We start from the raw sequence: 22,508 nt of genomic DNA on the forward strand, positions 1-22,508 counted from the left end.
CCATTTTCAAATAAAGATAATCTGGCTGAAATGAAACGATGAGATCACTTTAAAACATTTGTAAACATCGACAAAAACTGTCCTTTCCTCCCTTGACAGTCAGTTGGTCGTAAAAGGTATGTAAAGTGAGCCTATATTCGGGCAGAAACAATCAGTCTGATAGTTGTTGAAATGAGTAAAATATACGCTTTAACATACAAAATTCCAAGATAACTTTAGTTTTCATCAATAATTACGACTTTGATAAGTATGAGACAAGTCACATTTTCACAATTAAGCAAATAATAACGAAATAACATGGAACATAAACTCGTCAAAACGTCACTTTTCCACGCCTATAAGTTCAGTCATTTATCGTGATGCGGCGCTGTAACACACAACAAACACGAGCCCATGTACATACGTGTGCTCGCCTGCGGCGCGCCGAGAGTGAACGAGATAGTGAGCTCCTCACATTAGTCGCATGCATTATCGAAAATGCTTTCTCGACAATCTCGGCCGCTCGGCGACCCTAGGCATCAATAAGAAACGGGGGCATTCGAAATAACATATAAGTTTTAATAAATTGCAGTAATAACATACCTCTCCCATTAATCCAGAATAAATCATGTTAAAACGCAACAGTTTACGAGATATTTAATTGTTAACGATTTTTCATGCGCGTTATACAGTATATTTCCTTCATAAACTCGAGTAGCAAGAATAGTTTAGTAGAAATAGAATTTTACCGGAAAAAAATTATAAACAGCATTTTTCTTTATAGAAATCTCGAAAGGCCATCAGAAAAGAAATGCTTATGTTTGAGATTTGAAATTTGTGAAGTAAATATACGAAAAAAAATCGAATAGTTGCAAAAAGCATATTTTTCGCTTATAAAACGAAAAATATTGATTGTATGAAAAATATAGATATTCGAAATATATTCCTACAAAAGAGACGTGGAACATTAAAATCTATTAATTAAGTAAAAAAAATATTGTATATAAAACACCCAAAAAGGTCTTTTTTTCACTCGCTCTCTGTTCATTGAGATTTAAAAATCGCAAAGCTTTGAAATTCTCGTAAATTGTAGCCCTCATAATGACGAACAAACCCTGAACGAGACTTAAATATTCATTAGTTTTTGCAAAAAGCCATTTGTTCATTAAAAACCTGTCTGTGAAAAACTTAATTTCTTCATTTTCAAATAGTCGCACAACAATTTACAAGGATGATTTTTCTTCTTCAAGAGTTGCACTATCACGTACACTTAATATTAAAATGATTTTTTGCAATTAAACTGTTATAAAACGACTTTGCAAAGTGGGTATCTTTTTTCATATAAAAAATGGAATAATTCCATTAATATCCATCATATCAAATAGCCTTGTGAAGCATTCGATAGCTGACATTTTTTTACGAATTAAAAAAAAATTACCCTTCGATTATTAGAAACCGAGATAACAATTTTTTTTTCAAAAAATCACTGTGGCTCTAATTTTTAAGATTAAGAGTTCTGTCTGGTACCAATTTATCAAGAAAGAATTTAATTTGCTGTTAAAATTTCTCGAATTTTTTGATGTCAAAAAAGTTTGATGTTTTTTTAAAATCATTAGAAAGTTGAAGAATATGAGTGAGACAGTGCGCCGGACGGAGTGAGGGAAGCCAGCGCGCAGTCAGGAATATCGGGCTGCTCGGCGATTCGTACGTATCTGATTTTGTGCTTTAAAATTTGGTAAATTTACTTTTCCTCAGCAATAAATTGGCGTGGAAACATAATTTTTTTTTACTTTTTGGTAACTCTCTCTTGATGAGATATAAACAAATAGCTTAACCAAATGTTTCGTAAGGTAATTGTAATTATGAAATTTTTAGTTTTTCATTTCTTGAATTTTTAACTTTTCGGTTTATTATTAAAAAATCACGTTTGAATGGAGTGCATGTCTGATTAACAAATTTAAGTCACATTAGTTATGTTTCTTTATTTAACATGCTGTAAAAAGTGTCCAATTGGACAATTAAATGTATGGAATTATCAGTATCAAATTGTTTTTGTGAATTTAATTACAGATGAAAATATAACATGTGTATGTAAACAAATAATTAATAAGTAATTCGCCATATCTTAGCGTAAGTGTTGAAGATATAACACTAATTTTCGCAAATATTATATGAAAGTAAGTTAGTGTTATACGAAAAATATATTTTGCAACTATATTCAATATTTGGTTGGGCAAATTACTTATTAATTATTTGTTTACATATGTCTCATTTGCATCTGCAATTAACTTCACAAAAACAATTTTGTACTGATAATTCCGTACTTTAATTGTCCATTGAACTTTTTACAGTATATTAAATAAAGAAACATAGCTAATGTGACTTTAATTTGTTAGACATGCATTCCATATTTAAACGTGATTTTTTTTAGTAATAAACCGAAAAAAATTAAAGAAACGAAAAATTAAAAATTTCATGGTTACAATTACCTTGCGAAACATTTGGTTAAGCTGTTTTTTATATCTTGTCGAGCTACTCCAGATTTAAAAAATTTATGATTTTACGTCAATTTATTGCTGAGAAAATGTTACTTTAGTAAATTTGAACGCATGAAATTAGATACGCGCAAGTCGCCGAGCGGCCCGATATTTCTCATTCAACTGCGCACTGATTTTTCCCACCCCAGTGTCTTGTTCGCGTTCTTCAATTTTTGAATGGTTTTAAACAAACTTTTTCGGCAACAAAAAATTCAAAAATTTTTTAACAGTAAATTTAATTTTTTCTTGATAAATTGATGCCAGACGGAACTCTTAATCTTAAAAATTAGAGCCACAGTTTTTTTTAAAATTGGCTCCTAATAATCGGAGAGTAATCTTTCTTTTTAAATTCGTAGAAAAATGTCAGCTGTCAAATGCTGCACACGGTTATTTGATATGATGTATATGAAATTATTTTTTTTTATACGGAAAAAGATACTCACTTTTTAAAGTCGTTTTATAATAGTTTAACTGCAAAAAATCGTTTTGTTACTAAAGCTGCATTTTCATGCTGACGACTCTCGATTCGTCATGTAATCGGAAACGCTAAAGCTCAACTGAATTTCAGCTTTGACGCTCGACGCTCAATTCGAGCGTCAAACAGGTCACGTGATCAAAATTTATGTTTAGTATTCGTCAATTTTTATCACTGGCTTTTTGCAAAAACTAATGAACATTTCAGGCTCGTTTAGGGCTAGATTTGTCTGTCACGTGCTTAAGTATATGGCTACCCGTTTCGCCAGACGCCGTCTGATTCTGTGTCACTACTGTCAATACAGAGTTCTTGGTTGAGTACTCAGGAATCTTAACGTGAATAAATAATGTAAAATAAATATTTTATAAACGTTAAACAAACGTTTAAAGATATTTATTTCAATCTTTATTTCAAACGAATAATTAATGTTGAATAAACATTTTTCAATGAATATAAACATTTAAAAAATGTTTTTTCAAACCATTATTTCAAATGAATAATTAATTCTCGGTAATAATCGGTTCTCTTACGATATCATTATTCATGCGGTTCTCTTTGATATATCAGGTATGTAAATATGAAACCGGAATTTTTTTATAGAAAATACACGTTTATTGCATAAAAATAATAAAAAATATTTTATCCGAAGTATTGCCCATCGCTAGCTATACATTTTTCTCATCTGTCTGACAATTTGTGGATGCCACGCCAAAAAAAATGTTGCTCTTTTAAGCTAAACCAGTCATCTAGCCATTTTCGTACATCTTCGTACATCTTCGTAGAAGTGAAGCGCTGTTAAGCAAGTGCGTGTCTCATCGATGCAAATAAGTAGTAATCGGACGGAGCCAAGTCTGGTGAGTAAGCCGCATGCGAAAGTATTTCCCAACCAAACGCCTCAATCGTTTCCTTAACCAGTTTTGCTGTGTGTGCATTATCATGAAGCAAAACCACTTTGTGTTGCCTTTTTTGATATTTCGGTCGTTTTTCACGCAAAGCTTGATTCAAATTGATCATTTGTTGTTGGTAGCATTCAGTATTAACGGTTTCGTCAGGTTTTAGCAGGTCATAATAGATTACACTTTTCTGATCCCACCAAACACAAAGCATTGTCTTCCGTCCATAGCGATTTGGCCTTGCAGTCGATGTCGATGGTTCGCCTGGAGTTACCATGATCTTTTTCTTAGAATTCTCAAAATATATCCTTTTCATCGTCAGTCACAATTCGATGGAGAAATGACTTTCTTTTGTACCTGGCGAGCATTTCGCAAGTGGTTTTTCGGTTTTCCTGCTGTCTTTCATTCAGTTCATGTGGAACCCATTTTCCCATCTTCTGGATTTTTACCATGGATTTCACGTATAGAGACGGCTTCTCGTGTCACATTTAATTGATCCGCGAGTTGTTGTTGAGTTTGAACGTCATCCTCATCCAACAATACTTGCAATTCGCTGTCTTCAAACTTTTTCGGTGGTTTTCCACATTCTTCGTTTCTCACGTCAAAATCGCCACTTTTGAATTTTTTACCACTCAAAGCACTGTGATTTACCAAGAGCATACCCATCGTAAGCTTCGACAAGCATTCGATACGATTCTACAGCAGTTTTCTTCAAATGGTAACAGAAAATCAATGCTGTCCGCAAATCGTAGTTTCCAGGCAAAATTCGATGTTCAATGCTATTACAAACTATACTGTTGTATGAAACTTGTATTGTTGTGAGTTGAAAATCTTTGTCAGAACAAGAAAATGGCGTCTATGACGCGGTCTGACGACAACTACATTGACAGCTATAGCCATCTATTGGTAAATTTCGGTTTCATATTTACATACCTGATAGTGGTAAGTTAGCCATTCAACTAATTTAACAATGTAGCTTCTCAAGTTTGAAATTGAAGAGGTTCGTTTATCTGCATTCTTGGATCCCTTTTTAATAATTTGTAATGTCTTTTGACATCGCTGAGGATGGCTCGAACATCCTCCATGAGGAGCCGAAACATCCGATCTCATCATTTTAATTGTAAGAACTATTAAATATATTGTGTAATATATAATGCTTGAATAACTGCATTTTATTGTCTCAATCACCTGTTTTTTGTTTGATATTTATTTGTTAATTTCGCTCAATTTTTATTCTGAAATTTAGTTATTTGAAATTACGCTGGCTGAAATAATACCGATCACCGTCTTCTCGTATTAATAGATTTTTTAATTTTATTAGGTGTTGGAATTAATTCGTAGCGTTTTTTAATGAAAGAATGTTATTTATTTCACATGAGCATTAAAAAATACATTAATGAAAGTACTTCCCATCACTTGTAAAACGCTACGAATTAATTCCAACACCTAATATATGTATACGTTCGATATGACTTCGGTTATTTTGATGAAACAATAGATTAAACATCAAAGAAATATCGTTAAAAGCACTGTACATATTAAATTTTTGAAGTTTTGCTTACAAAAAGAGATCATTCTAGCACATTTATTTAGAATTCAGAATTTTAAGTTAAGATTTTTTCAACCACACATGCGGAATAAGTATCATAAACTTAAAGAGTTTGTATATAAGACATTGAATACAGAACTAAATATGAATAGATGTGTGATGATCGTTTAGATCATTACACTATTCAAAAACACAGACTTATATTTTGTCAAGGATTTTTGTTGGATTCCTTTTTACTTGTGTGTTTTATGTTTCAGAAAGATAACACTAATATCTTCACTGTTGTTGCGTTTGTAATAACGTTTATCAGGTCAAAGTACAATTGCTGCTTTCATTATCTCTCTCACCAACGTTCCTTTACATTTCACTTGACGCTTCCACTCTCGCAGTCTTTCGCGCCTTTCAAGGTTTCAATTTGACACATCATAACTAATGTTCGGATAGCGATATCGCCTAGGGGAACTCGAGTCCCTGGATCGCTCGGAGACTTCGTCTAGGGATGCCCTTTCGACTCACCCTGAGTCTTTTCGAGATTATCTATATACAATATATGGGTCTATATACTCGTGGTCAGACTATTCGACTACGCCTGAGAGATGGTCTGAGTCGCGATCACGCACGCACAATATACTAGAATTCGCGTAACTATCCGTAGTCTAGACAAAATGCTCACGCACGATCCGCACTCTAGCTCAATCATCGGTCGAATGAGAAAATCAGCATTGCCAGGAGCCCCCACAGATCCTCGATTTCTTTTCGGATTGATTCTCCCAAATCATGGAGATCACGTGTTGGCGGCGGCGCGTGTCGGGCAATAGCAAACGGATTAGGAATAGCGCGTATTCGTACGCACCGACAATCGCTTTCACGTTGTGAGTCTACCGCGATTTTTTCCTTACGAGATCTAGACTCTCTTGTGTTCGTGTATAAGTGCGCGCGTGATTCTTTAATTTTTTTTTCCGACCACGAGTTCATGTTGTCGTGCACCATGATTTCTCGAGCTTTATGCGACATTGTGACTCATTTTTTACGAAACAATATACAGCATTTGATTCAATTTATATTAATGAACATAAAAATCTTGAAAAGAAGATGAAATGGATGGTTTCTAAATATTAAAAAGATCACATTGCTAAAATTAAACCTATTCAATACTCTTGTTCTCACTCGAATAATAAATTTCTTCCTTTGTCTTATAATCTACTTTTAACTTCCACTAACAACGAGGTTTTTATTATTGCTATCAAAGTCTCTACGTTCTCTCAAATGGAAAAGGCTTCTTCTTTAGATTCAATTAAAAATAAATGGTTTATCAACCTCTCGAATAATGTCATTCCAAAAAACATCCAATGCCTACTACAACTTGCAAATTTTCATTAATTTCGTAAAATACCAAGAGAAACTGCTTTGAGTTTATAAAAAGTATTGAGAATAACAAAAAAATTGGGAAATGTAGCGTTGTTGGAAGTTAGAAATCGTTCAATTTCCATCATTGAAAAACTCGTGTCTTGGAAGTGTCATCTAATAATTCTATTAATAAAAAATCACAACATTAGTAAAATCAACCAAAAGGTTCGTGAAAAATAATAAAAAAATTATATTCACTAGGCAGACAAGGGCAATGTCACAGTTGCATTGAAATTGCCTTGACGAGTATAAATAAAAAATGAATAATATGTTAAACGATGAAAGAACCTATACGTTCGTTGGCAAGAATCTAACAAGAAATCTTATTACATCTGTCCGCACTCTATTAACAAATTGGCTTAAAAAAGAATATATTGACTTAGCGACTTATAAGAGGACATACTGCAGTGATGAGGTATTGTCATTGGCCTATGGACTTCTAAAAATTCATAAACTGAAGGTCCCGTTAAGGGATTTATTATTCCTAAGGGAATCAATTATTTCATCGATTGTCAGCCCAATATATGCATTAGTAAATTTTTTATATTATATTCTACATAAAAATATTCCAAAACCGCTCAGCCACATTGAAAATAGTTTCAAGCTAGTATAAAAACTCAATGGCTTTAAACTTGACAATAATTATTCGCAAATTTCTTTAGATGTGATATTTTTATTTACAAACATACCATTAAATCTAGCGTTAAAGAATGTCATACCATTAGAAACGCCTAAATAACTGCGTACGACTCATTGTCTGCTCTCAATCTATTTTTTGTTTTTTGATATTTATTTGAATAATGTTAAATAAACATTTAATAAATATTAAATAACCGTGTGAAAAATGTTTTTTTCAAATAAAGATAAATTCAAAATAAACATTAAATAAACGTTAAATAAACGTTTAAACAATGTTTTTTTAATCATTTATTTCAAATGAAAAATTATAATGTAAAATAAACATATAGTATATGTTAAATAATCGTTAAATTAATAAGTTTTGAAAATGAATCGTGAAAAATGTAAAATTAATAAGAAATAAATTAATGAAAAATAAATATAATATTTAAAAAATATTTTTAAAATGTTGTCTGCTGATATGTAATAGAAAAACAGTATCTAAATTTAAGTTAAAAAATTTTTTTCACGTGGTTATCAATTTAACAAACAAGATACAAAAAGAGCATAAAGAACCACACCACAGGTTATAATTTGTGATATTTACTTATTATTATATAAATTAAAACATTAAACGTTTCGGCCACAATCTGGCCATCTTCAGTAATACAATAGTCTTCATAAACCGCAAAAATACATTTAGTTGAAATTAAATTCAACAGTCCATTGTTGTAATAAAAATGACATGTTCTTTTTAGTGTGCAGATGCTTCGTACAAAATGTTATAACGCCCATAGTCATATCAAGAAGTGTAGAACAAGAATTTCCAGATTCTAATTAAATTTAAATTTATATGTCATTAATTTCTCCTATTCGAATATAAAGAATTATAATCGTTACCTGTTTTACAGCCAAAAAACTAAGCGAAGAATATCAAATGACACATTCACACAATAAGACTTTCTTCGTGACATTATGTGTTGTTGTTTGTTATATCGCGTATTATACCACTATTTATACGCCTGAGTCAAACAAATTAGAAATTTCTAGAGTTATTATTGAACAGAAAAAGAAATCTTACTTAAGAAAAGAAAAATAAATATCTGGCAGACTTTCCGTGTCACTTTGTTTATTGATACCTCTTATTTGTCTTTTTATGTGTATCATTTCGGAAATTCTTCTTTTTATTAAAGATTGTTCCTTGTCTAAAACTTTTATGTTTTCCCAATCTAACTCATGCATCTCGTTCAAACGGTGACGTGAAACCACTGAAATTTCGGAAGGTGATTTTCTTAAATCCGCTTTATGTTCTTTTATCCGAGTCTTTAATTTTCTTTTTGTTTGGCCTACATACGACGAATCACAATTTAAACAATCGATTTTGTAGACAACTCCACATTGGTCATCCCTGGACAAAGGATCTTTCCCCGTCTTAATAAATGCATTCATTTTATTCATGGGTTTGTACGCTATTTTAAAATCATGAACATGTGAGAGTTTTTTAAACTTTTCCGACACTTTGCTCAAATACGGCACCACAAGAAATTTCTTTGAATTAATATTATAATCAATTTCTTCATTACATTTTTTACTTCTATTTTGTAATGTCTTAATTCTATTTTTTATTGTTGCAAATATAAACTTTAAGGGATAACCGTTATTTAAAAGAATGCGAATTAGTTCCGTGATGTTTTTTTCCTGAAATTTAGGATGGGACAAAAATAGAATTCTGTCCAGTTGCCCAATAATAACTCCCCTTTTGTGTGTTAACGGATGATTGGAATAATAATTTAAATACCTCCCAGAATTGGTAGGTTTTTTATACATATCAAAGATGATGTTTCCTTCTTGTTCAATTAATTTAACATCTAGGAAATTTATGCTATTTTTATCGCCACGGTCAACGGTGAATTTAAGCCTTTCGTGATATGAATTAAATAATTCTAAAATTTCCTCAACCTTTTCCTCATGTACCGCTAATACGATGTCATCCACGTAACGAAAGTAAAACGATGCCTTAATGTTATTCTTGGTAATAATTTCGTGTTCTAAATCTTGTAAAACAATATTTGCCAGTATCGGAGACAAAGGAGAACCCATGGGCAAGCCAAAAATTTGTTTAAAAATTTTTTTTTTCGTCAAAGATGAAAAATGTGGAATCAATAATGATTGTGATTGCCCTGATGAACTCTTGCAGAGGAATCGAAGTCTTGCATCTAATAAGTTCCCATCTACGCTCAATACTTTTTATAACTAATTCAGTCGGAATGTTCGTGTACATAGAGACTACATCAAAGGATACAATACTGAAATCATCATCGATTACCTTGCCGTTAAGTTTATGTACCAAATCTAGACTATTTTTTACATGACTGAAATTTGTTATGTTATTCTTGTTAATAATGTCTTTTAGGAAAGTCGCCAGTGGATAAAAAACGCTGTTAATGCAACTAATTATTAATCTTAGAGGGTGACCTTCTTTATGGATCTTTGGCAGTCCATAAGCTCTCGGCAGTTCACCGTCCGAAACATGCAATTTTTTGTATAAACTTGAATCGATATAACCTTTATTCTTCTAAAATTTCAGTAAATTCACAATCCCCGCAGTTATTTTATTTGTAGGATCATTTTTCATTAATTCGTACGTAGTGCGATCGTTGAGATTCTCAAACATTTTTTCTTTGTAACTATTCCGACACATAATTACAGTGGTATTTCCTTTGTCCGCTCTAGTAATCAATAATTCCGGATTTTCTGAGATGAATCGTTTGACCTCCCCTACACCTTCCTTCAAAACAATGTTCTCAAAAGATTTTATATCACATTTCTTAATTGATTTCATGATACGAATGGATTCATTTCTGACATAATTTCGCGTTTCGTCGTCGGCTTTAAAAAGACTGTATTCTACGTGTTTTATAAATTCTTGACAGGAAATAAATTATGATATTATGTGGAACAAAGAAATAGATAGAATTAGCAAAAAAATTTTTTATTTGCGGGCCAAGCACATCCGCCAGGAAGTCAATAGTATCAATTATAATATTAAACAAATTGTGTATCCTGAGATGGATGGGGGTACTTCGTCTGCACCTTTCAAAATTGAGAATGTTCTAACGAAAGTTACAAATTCGGAAAAAATTTATTCAACACACAACATTAATATTGCTCCGGACGGTTTTAATGAAATATTTAATATATGTAACACTAATGAAAAATGGCTGAAAAATCTTAGCAACATTATTATACCGGAAAAAGCAAAAATTGTATTACAACTAGGCCAACATTTCAATTTACCGAACAATATGATTAACAAGAAAAACATTACACAAGAATTTATAAAACACGTAGAATACAGTCTTTTTAAAGCCGACGACGAAACGCGAAATTATGTCAGAAATGAATCCATTCGTATCATGAAATCAATTAAGAAATGTGATATAAAATCTTTTGAGAACATTGTTTTGAAGGAAGGTGTAGGGGAGGTCAAACGATTCATCTCAGAAAATCCGGAATTATTGATTACTAGAGCGGACAAAGGAAATACCACTGTAATTATGTGTCGGAATAGTTACAAAGAAAAAATGTTTGAGAATCTCAACGATCGCACTACGTACGAATTAATGAAAAATGATCCTACAAATAAAATAACTGCGGGGATTGTGAATTTACTGAAATTTTAGAAGAATAAAGGTTATATCGATTCAAGTTTATACAAAAAATTGCATGTTTCGGACGGTGAACTGCCGAGAGCTTATGGACTGCCAAAGATCCATAAAGAAGGTCACCCTCTAAGATTAATAATTAGTTGCATTAACAGCGTTTTTTATCCACTGGCGACTTTCCTAAAAGACATTATTAACAAGAATAACATAACAAATTTCAGTCATGTAAAAAATAGTCTAGATTTGGTACATAAACTTAACGGCAAGGTAATCGATGATGATTTCAGTATTGTATCCTTTGATGTAGTCTCTATGTACACGAACATTCCGACTGAATTAGTTATAAAAAGTATTGAGCGTAGATGGGAACTTATTAGATGCAAGACTTCGATTCCTCTGCAAGAGTTCATCAGGGCAATCACAATCATTATTGATTCCACATTTTTCATCTTTGACGAAAAAAAAAATTTTTAAACAAATTTTTGGCTTGCCCATGGGTTCTCCTTTGTCTCCGATACTGGCAAATATTGTTTTACAAGATTTAGAACACGAAATTATTACCAAGAATAACATTAAGGCATCGTTTTACTTTCGTTACGTGGATGACATCGTATTAGCGGTACATGAGGAAAAGGTGAGGAAATTTTAGAATTATTTAATTCATATCACGAAAGGCTTAAATTCACCGTTGACCGTGGCGATAAAAATAGCATAAATTTCCTAGATGTTAAATTAATTGAACAAGAAGGAAACATCATCTTTGATATGTATAAAAAACCTACCAATTCTGGGAGGTATTTAAATTATTATTCCAATCATCCGTTAACACACAAAAGGGGAGTTATTATTGGGCAACTGGACAGAATTCTATTTTTGTCCCATCCTAAATTTCAGGAAAAAAACATCACGGAACTAATTCGCATTCTTTTAAATAACGGTTATCCCTTAAAGTTTATATTTGCAACAATAAAAATTGAATTAAGACATTACAAAATAGAAGTAAAAAATGTAATGAAGAAATTGATTATAATATTAATTCAAAGAAATTTCTTGTGGTGCCGTATTTGAGCAAAGTGTCGGAAAAGTTTAAAAAACTCTCACATGTTCATGATTTTAAAATAGCGTACAAACCCATGAATAAAATGAATGCATTTATTAAGACGGGGAAAGATCCTTTGTCCAGGGATGACCAATGTGGAGTTGTCTACAAAATCGATTGTTTAAATTGTGATTCGTCGTATGTAGGCCAAACAAAAAGAAAATTAAAGACTCGGATAAAAGAACATAAAGCGGATTTAAGAAAATCACCTTCCGAAATTTCAGTGGTTTCACGTCACCGTTTGAACGAGATGCATGAGTTAGATTGGGAAAACATAAAAGTTTTAGACAAGGAACAATCTTTAATAAAAAGAAGAATTTCCGAAATGATACACATAAAAAGACAAATAAGAGGTATCAATAAACAAAGTGACACGGAAAGTCTGCCAGATATTTATTTTTCTTTTCTTAAGTAAGATTTCTTTTTCTGTTCAATAATAACTCTAGAAATTTCTAATTTGTTTGACTCAGGCGTATAAATAGTGGTATAATACGCGATATAACAAACAACAACACATAATGTCACGAAGAAAGTCTTATTGTGTGAATGTGTCATTTGATATTCTTCGCTTAGTTTTTTGGCTGTAAAACAGGTAACGATTATAATTCTTTATATTCGAATAGGAGAAATTAATGACATATAAATTTAAATTTAATTAGAATCTGGAAATTCTTGTTCTACACTTCTTGATATGACTATGGGCGTTATAACATTTTGTACGAAGCATCTGCACACTAAAAAGAACATGTCATTTTTATTACAACAATGGACTGTTGAATTTAATTTCAACTAAATGTATTTTTGCGGTTTATGAAGACTATTGTATTACTGAAGATGGCCAGAATGTGGCCGAAACGTTTAATGTTTTAATTTATATAATAATAAGTAAATATCACAAATTATAACCTGTGGTGTGGCTCTTTATGCTCTTTTTGTATCTTGTGAGTATCTAAATTGTTCTATTGATCACATGAATTGAAAGAAACAATTTTGCCTGTTTCGTTGTACACATTCGTAATAATAATCGTGACAACGTTCGAAGATAAAGAAATCTTGAAAAATTGAAAATGGAAGAACGAAACTGTTGTATAACACACAACAGTAACACATGTTGATTCAAATGTTTCAATTATATATGAAACAAATACAAGTGATACTGAAATATGTGACAATTTACTTATTGAAAATTTGCAGACTATAAACTTTATGTTTTCAATGTTCACTGCTGAATTTGAAAATATTACAATTAATCATACATACGCGTACAATACTCGAACTGCAAAGACAAAATGTAATGCAAGCTACAGACAGTGAAAAGTGCCTTTTCTAGGCACGTGGCAAGCTGTTATTACAGAAAAAAATATGAAAGTACAAATTTGAAGTGTGGTTTCAACTTTAAGAATAATTATATTGCAACAGATGCTACGTCAGATTACATAAATGTATGTAATCTGATTATTTTTATTATAAATTACTATTTTAATTTTTATTCTTAAATTTATATATATATTTTTTACATCTCAGTCAACATAAAATACACTATAAATTAATATTACATAGTAAAAATATATAGAAAAATATATAAAAAATAATTGTTCAAAGATATATATATATATATATATTTCATATATAGTCTATTAACAATACCTACTGTTTTTGCAATGTACACAATCAATACTTTTCTGTAACTTTAAAATTCATTACTATATTACAATGTCATATACATTTATTATAACGTATCTCAATTACTTTCTATAAGTACCTAATTGGTAAGTCTTTGCATTGTACTATACAAGTCAAAACAGATTTAAAAATTTATATTTTTATTGCATAGTAAAAGAAACAGTAAGCGGAGAAGCAAAATGTGGTTGAGATAATTTATATTAGTACTCTAATACTTATAAATTAAATACATATATCGTGCCGAAAAAGCGGAAGAACTAATGAGATTCTGAATCTCGTCATTTATATGCCTCGCCACAGCTAAAACTGAATTTAATAATGCTCAATATTTACATCAAGATCCGATAGCAGTCTACTTAATGAAATAGAGAATATTTAAAAACATCATTCATAATCGGATTAGATCCCTGTTATATTCATTACTGGACTAATCATCACATTTTTCGTGATTACGCGACAAAACATCCGAGCTATATTTATATAGATGCAACAGGAAGTATCGTTAAAAAAAAATACAGAAACGAATATCATTTATTCAAATATATTTTTTTATACCTTATTGTAGTTAACTGCAATGGAGAACAGTTTATCGTTGCTTAAATGCTCTTTGAAATCCATCACACAAACATGATTCATTTTTGGTTTATGGAATGACTAAGGAGCAACCAAATATCCATAGAATTGTTACATATTTCAGTAGAGTACTATTAACAGTAGTTGTGCGATACTTTACAGCCTGTAAAACTATTGAAGAATATGCAAAAGCTTGCAGAAATCAATTACTATCTCGTTGCTACGTTTCGGATAGAGGTACCACATTTCATTAAATTGTATGCCATATTTTTAAAAAATTTACCAAAACGGATAAAAGTTTTTTATTTTGCTACAATAGGACAATTAATAAAATGTTCTGATATTGCAAAAGTTCGAGAAATCATAAAGGACATTTTACTTGTAGCACAAAATGAAACAGAAGGTTCATCATCTGATAAAATAATACAATTTGAAAAGGCAAAAATGCAACTAAAAGAAATAATAGATATGTAAATAGTATTATGCGTACTTTTGAATTTAACATTTATCTATTAAGATTCTATATAAATAATATTCTTGAGGCTTTTACGGATGCTTTCTATATAAAGATTATGCGTTTCACGGGTTTCCTCCGTATTCAGATCCATTCTTGGAATGCCAACGTTTCGTGAACCTTGCAGTCCATTTTACCAAGGCAAAGTGTAGCCTGATACTGAACTGTTCCTCTATTTCCTTTATATTATGCTGCTTGTTGGAATGGTGAAGGGAAGAAGAGAATTGTGGGGGGGGGGGGAAGCGGAGAAGTGGAAGAACTCATTTCGCTAACAAGCAGCGTAATATAAAGGGAATGGTCCAAACAGACTATGGACAATCTGCTATGAAAAGTCAAGTTCTATTTCTGCGCCATCTGAACGAATCGACAGAATTTTGGAAACTATAAACTTCAGCATTCCTGTTCGATCGATACTGTCAACATGATTATTGTTCAGTTCTCATTTTAGTTGATATATACATAGAATTATTTTTAGCAATTAATATTTACTACAAAAAAATTTATTAGAGTAAAAAATACATATATCATTAGAGCGATTAGTATTATTTCAGCTTAAAGAAATAATATTTTAGAATATTATTAAAGACAAATTATTATCATAGATATCTTCATTTGGGAGTACAAATTAGTTCGGTCCGTTTTCCAAAAGATGGCTCCGGCTGTTGTGAATGGTTCATAGTGACAGCTGATTTTGGCGTTTTCAGAAAAGTTAGACATCTGCTAATAATATTCAGTTTATATCGCTTTGAGTTTCATACAAAAACCTTGATTTTTACTGTGTTTGAAATGTCGAATTTTATGTAAATTAACCAAGCAACATTTGCGGGAGGTTCTAATTTTCTGCTTTAATTGGAAGAAAAGTGCAGCTGAATGCTTGTCGAAGTTTATGGTGACATTGCTCCAACTGAGGAGCTCATGTAGAGAATGGTTTCGACGTTTCAAGGATGGAGATTTCAGCGTTGAAGACAAGCCTCGCTCTGGACAGCCAAAAAAATTCGAAGACAAAAAATTAGAGGTATTACTCGAAGAAGATCAGAGTCAAACGCAAGAGGAGCTTGTAGAATCATTAGGAATAACTCAACAAGCCATTTCTGCATGATTGAAAGCCATGAGAATAATTCAAAAACAAGGGAATTGGGTGCCTCATAAACTGAAACCGAGAGACGTTGAAAGGCGATTTTTCACTTTCGAACAGCTGATTCAAAGACAACAAAAAAAAGGTTTTTTTGCATCGGATTGTGACTGGAGATGAGAAGTGGATATTCTACGACAATCCCAAAAAGAAAAAATATTATGCTAAGCCCGGTCAATCGTTGCCATCGACTTCAACATCAACATCAAAGCCGAATATTCATGGTTCGAAAATCATGCTCTGTGGGACCAAAAGAGAGTTGTTTATGAGCTGCTGAAACCTGGCGATTCTATTACAGGCGATCGGTATCGGCTACACTTGATTCGTTTAAGCCGTGCATTGCGAGAAAAACGGCCGGAATACGAGCAAAGACATGATAAAGTTATTTTTCTTCATGACAACGCTCGGCCTCATGTCGCAAAAGTCCTAAAAAAATATTTGGAAACGCTCAAATAGGATGTTTTACCGCACCCGCCGTATTCTCTGGACATTGCTCCTTCTGATTACTGATTGTTCCGAAGGATGCAGCACGATTTGGGAAATCACTGGTTCACTTCTCCAAAATTGGATCGCTTCCAAAGACGAGTCATTTTTTCGAAATGGAATTCGAAAATTGCTTGAGAGATGGGAAAAAGTAGTAGCCAGCGATGGACAATACTTTAATTAATCTGTTCATTCATTTTGTTTTGAAATAAATGCATTTTTGAACACAAAAAATGGACCTAATTTGTATACCCATTACGCCAATTATATTTAACATTAATTAGTTTTTCTAAACGTATTCCATTTTTTTCACATCTTTGATCAGATATATAATTATACGTCGATTAGCATTATAGTTCGCGGTTCTTCGAAAGAGCAGTTCCCGTACGATTACAGGGTCAAGCATAATAAGTAGAAATTGGTATTCGGATAGGTGACCGTATGAAAGAATCATAAAAGTTCTCGAATTTATGAAGAAAACTTTCTTTTATTATAATTTTAAATGTATCCTTTAAAATATGATATTAATCAATAATACTTATTTTTGCAATAAAACTTCAATGAAATTTCAGCGATCGAGGAATGTTAAAGTTTATAGTTCCTAAAACTCTGTCTATTCGCTCAGATGGTGCAGAAAAAGGAGTTGATTCTTTCCAAGAGCGAGTATCCTGAGCCCGGAGGAACAACTCAGTATCGCTACGCCCTGATGAAATGGATTGCAACGTTCACGAAACGTTGGCATTCCAAGAATGGATCTGGACATTCAGAAAAACCGTGAAACATATAATCTTTATTCTACAGGATGATTCAAAATAACCTTTTGTCCTTAAAGGGACATATTCTTGGCCGCATTCTGAGGCGATTTTTTCTTTGGCAAAAACATGTCCGAAGCTTAGTTTTTAAAAGAGAAATAATTGGCGTATCACAAGTCAAGTATGGAAGATAAGCAGGGGTGGCGCGCACACCGATGCATGCGGGAGTCTACCCGTTAGATTCAACAGTAACACGACAGTATACACGCCTGCAGTATACATTCGAATTCTCTATCTCTCTCTCTCTCTCTCTCTCTCTCTCTCTCTTATTCTTACACATTCATTCAGTTATCTACATTAACTATTCCTAACTGTAATTTGAAAATGATATCGAAACATTTGTCATCTTGCTTTGTATGGTTCTAATAAAAACTAAGTATAAAGAATATTTTGTACAAATGGAATCAGACAAAATAATAGCACGAAGGCAACATAAATATTTGCAAATCGCATTTTAAGAAAGAGACGTAATGCTTTTCTTATAAGAAACACTGTGCTTTTTAATAATGAATCAGTTAATAACATGGAATAAACCAATGTCAATTACGTTAAAAAGTATAAACCATTAAACACATTGTAGAGATTCGATAATTTTACTCTCCAACTTCTCGAAGAAGACGGATAAACAATTTTACATCAAATTATTGTCTAAAACAAGAATTTATTGCAATGAATTTTCATTAAAAATGTAAAAAATTACACAGATATTAGATTATTTAAGTATCAATTTCAAATTGTAAAATGATGCACTCCAAATGCCAGTCGAAAGAAAATTTAATAAAATTAAAAATAATGTATTAAAACATTCTAAACAGTGATTACGAATTTATTGAAACGCATCTAAATTATATTAAAGGTAAGATAAAAATTGTTGAAGCAGGATGTGTTGAAATGTATTGACAATGAGAAAAATATTCGTTCACAAACAGAATCAGTTCATTAACAGAAGTTAATTTTCCTTTTTTGATTGATACATTTTAAATATTAATTTCTCAAGATAGAACTGCAGAAATTAATAATAAAATTTTAATAAATCAAGATTTAATCAATGTGTCGTGTCCAGCTTATAGGAATGGTGGTGTACCAATTGGTCTACACATCTGTATGCTGTATGCAAAAATGATTATTACCATTTGATAATGAAGAAGGCTATGGTGAACGAAGAATTTGTAAAAATGTGCTATAAAAAAAAAAGTATATCATATGTTAATAGCTTCTAGCGAAATTGAAAACTGGCGAGGATTGGCTAAACAAAAAAGCGGAAAACATGTAGCAAAGTATTGAGGGTAAAATATACGAACTATTGAGAATTCCTTGTTATAAAAAAAATAATAACATACATATTTCGAAAAATGGCAGTGATATATCCTTACGTTTATTAAATTAAACAAACAAATTATTTCCACATGTTAACACATTACTAACACATGTGCTTTTGATAGCATTTTTATATAAATAATGCTGATTGCATCTCTTAATTATCCTCTATTGAGAAACAAGATACGTTTCTCAATAACAAAGTTGTATTGACATAACACATGGAAATGTTTATATTTGGTATGCTAATATTGGCTATTTATAAATTAATTAACTTTTTACAATTGTCAAATTTTACATTATATTTTTATTTTTACTCTACTACGTATTAGAATTTTATTTCTACGATAAAAATTTTTTTTTCCTTAATATATTATCAAATAAAATAGATAATTATTTCATATATAGACTTTTTCCCAAAATAAATTTATGCTAATTTATTTTTATCATATTTGTTTCGTAATGATAGATGCATGAACTACGGAGTACTGTAACATTGTTTGATATAATATTTGATATCATAAATAAAGGTATAAGAACGCATACATACCAACTACGCACACAAATTTTGTTCATAATATTTCCCGTTAAACATACTACGTATACAAAATGTAGTATAATTGATTGCGAAATTACTGTGAGTCATTTAGCTAGTATACTGTTTGAAAAATCCCCTAACTTTGAGGAAGTGTCTTCTTGTAATAAAAAAAGGATATCCACGTGAGAAAAAATTAATTATAATCCAGATAGGAAGCGATATATTATCAAGTGTTGAATTATTTAAACGTTACAAAATTGCATGTCATGCTACGTGAAGGAATACAATGTTGCAAGAAAAAACTGCAGTGGTATAGAAAAATCAGAAATATCTTTGCCAGGTATAAGTATATTTTTTGCTCTGTATTAAAATATATTGTACATACACATATTTTATCATAGATTTTTATTTTATTTGTATAACATTAACAAATATGCATAAAAATAATAATTTTATCTTATTAACTATCTTTAAAACAATTTGCTATTATTTCATTATAAAATGTTCAAGGTCCTACTTATTATTTTAAATATTTTATTATTTAAAATTATATTTCATTATTTAGTAAATATAAATTTTTATAGATACAGAAATAAAATAAAGTAGACCGAGAAAAACATCAGGCAAAAATAATTGAACCGTGATTTAAATTCGCTTATTAACTTCTGCTTACTAATCTATATCAACTAAAACCGAAAGAATTTTATAGTAGGCATGAATTGGAAATTATAAATTTTCATAGAAAAATATTATTAGGCAAAATCTACTATGATTAAAAACGGCACTTTCCTCATTTATTTGTGTTATCTATATCAACTAAAATTATCCAAGATAATCCATTCTCAAAATATAGTCTTCCATTTATCTACATATCTAAATACTGATATTATATACAAAAAATTAATTATGTTTAATCTTAATCCTTTTCAGGAATTACTGTATTATTTAATGTTTATTTATGATAATACTACTAAATACTATTACTGTAATACTATTAAAAGACATACCCAGTGAATTCATAAATCTTGATAATGAAAATATATTTTTTATATAATGAATAATAGGCTTGATTGATTATGCAGGACCCAGCATCCAAAGATTGTCTAATGCAAGCATTGGTCACTTTATGGCACTAGTATTCTTTTTTGGACACTGGATTCGATACAACGATATAACATCGCATGTCACATTAGTACAGGAAACACATAAAGTTCAACCACATTTACTACAGTATTCAAAATATATACAACAAATATAAATAAAATCTATTCCTATTTTTTTATCTATTATAGTCATGCATTTTACATTTAGATATACGTATACAATACATACATGACATTTAAAAAGTTAATTGATAAAAAGGATAAATGTACAATATTAAAAAAAAAAACAATAATTTATTTATAATAATGATCAATGTCTTTATCTTTTATTTATAATATACCTTGATTATATAAATATCTTTATATTTTTACTAAAATTTGTTAAAAATAACTACATAATATTAATACATTAAATGATAAATATTTATAGATAATGTCAGTGACTTTGACATATGTCAAAGACATGACTCTGAATGATCTCCAACAGGTTTTAGACGTCGCTCGTTATTTGTTAAAAAGTTATTCATAACGAAAATTTAAAAAATAACGTTTTATTTTTGCTATAATATTATGAACTACCTCTAGGCAGAGGGATTTCATGCAGTACATTTTGTGGGATAGTGCATGATATTTCACAGAATTTTATGAAATTCTGCTGATTGGTTTTACAGCAAAAGAGACATATATGATGTAGAGATTGTTTTCCCCCAATGTGATTTTTTGCGTAAAGAGTAGCGCTCCGAAATTTAAACTAGTTTATGTTACAAGCACATAATTAGCACTAAATTGTAACGTGAGTATTTTTTTTATATCTCTATTATTTTTAGTATTTTTTTCTTGTGCGACACATGTTTTGTGATTGTTTCATGCGTGAAGGATAACGCATCAAAATTGGAACTAGGATATGTTAAAAACACATAATTAGCACTAAATTATAGCGTGATTATTTTTATTATTATTTTTTTTTTTAATGTGTATTCTAACTGACTTTATTAAAGGCAAAAAAATGATTTCTTACTAAACGGCTAGAGCAACAAAATCGGGATTAGAGCAACAAATTAGTACAAAAAGAGCACTAAATCCTCCGTGTGTCTCATGTGATTATGCTCATGTTATTATTCTAGCTTGATAGACATACATCCACTCTTTGGAGAGTGTAATTTTTTACTGCTTTACTAATGAGAATATATTATATTAAATTGGCCAATTAGCGACGTGCACTAAAGAGGTATATCTAATTTCCATATATTTATAATTCCATTTTTCTTTGGGGCAACTAAAGACGCCAGTTTTACGAACAAATTGAATAGTTATTGGCGCTAAAAAACTCTACGCATGCGCGAGTGTAGGGCATATCTGCCATTACTGGTTCGGGGAGCTGTTAGCGATATTTATATCATTCTATCTTCATTGTTCATTTGATAAAAAACAAGGATAGAATGACATAAATTAGTCTCCTTGAACACACTCTAATCATAACGTTCTTTGTTCTAAATCTATGTTAAGTTCTATGTTAAGTGTGCATTATCAAACGTCCGAATATATATTTAAATAACACTTACAAAGTAATAATCGGTTATTTAATACTGATTAATATTTTATGGTTTTTTGCTGTGAATATCATTTTGTCAATTATTTTCCGACATTTGTTTGTTTTTTCGATAATTACGCCTTTTTCAAACCAAGAAACAAAATTTGACATGTTAAGTGTTAGAGAATGTCGACAGAATAACAAAGGTACTGAATGTCTTTATACTGAACAATATTCTCTTTATGATCATCTTTCTCATCATGTTTTCCAGCGTCTGGAACAATTGTATTTGTAGAACTCAGCTGTGTAGCCACAGCAAAATGTTCATATTAGGCGACCTGTGTGAGCGAAGTTAGAGTTAATGTTCTTGCTACTGTAACCGTTAATTCTTAGTAATCTATTAGAAAAATTTCAATTGATTTTATTAAGCTGTATGACTACGTTGAAAATTTTAAGAAACAACTATCATACTACCGTACTCATTACATCCACCCTCATCAAGAAATGGAAGGACTAATTTGACGTTTTCTTTTACTCTCGAAAACCTTAAGTGATATCAAAAAAGAATTTAAACAGAAAGTTGTTTCTCTTAAAGGATAT

The 22,508-nt window shown here is 30.9% G+C and overlaps 1 protein-coding gene across 4 annotated transcripts in view; it reads right to left on the reverse strand.

Annotated features, from left to right (window-relative positions):
* LOC105144011 (uncharacterized) overlaps window positions 1-22,508 on the reverse strand; it is a 488,432-nt gene that overhangs the window by 295,384 nt on the left and 170,540 nt on the right. The window lies entirely within an intron of this gene.

Source organism: Acromyrmex echinatior, chromosome 7 (assembly GCF_024713525.1).
Source record: "Acromyrmex echinatior isolate Ae372 chromosome 7, ASM2471352v2, whole genome shotgun sequence".
NCBI lineage: Eukaryota > Metazoa > Arthropoda > Insecta > Hymenoptera > Formicidae > Acromyrmex > Acromyrmex echinatior.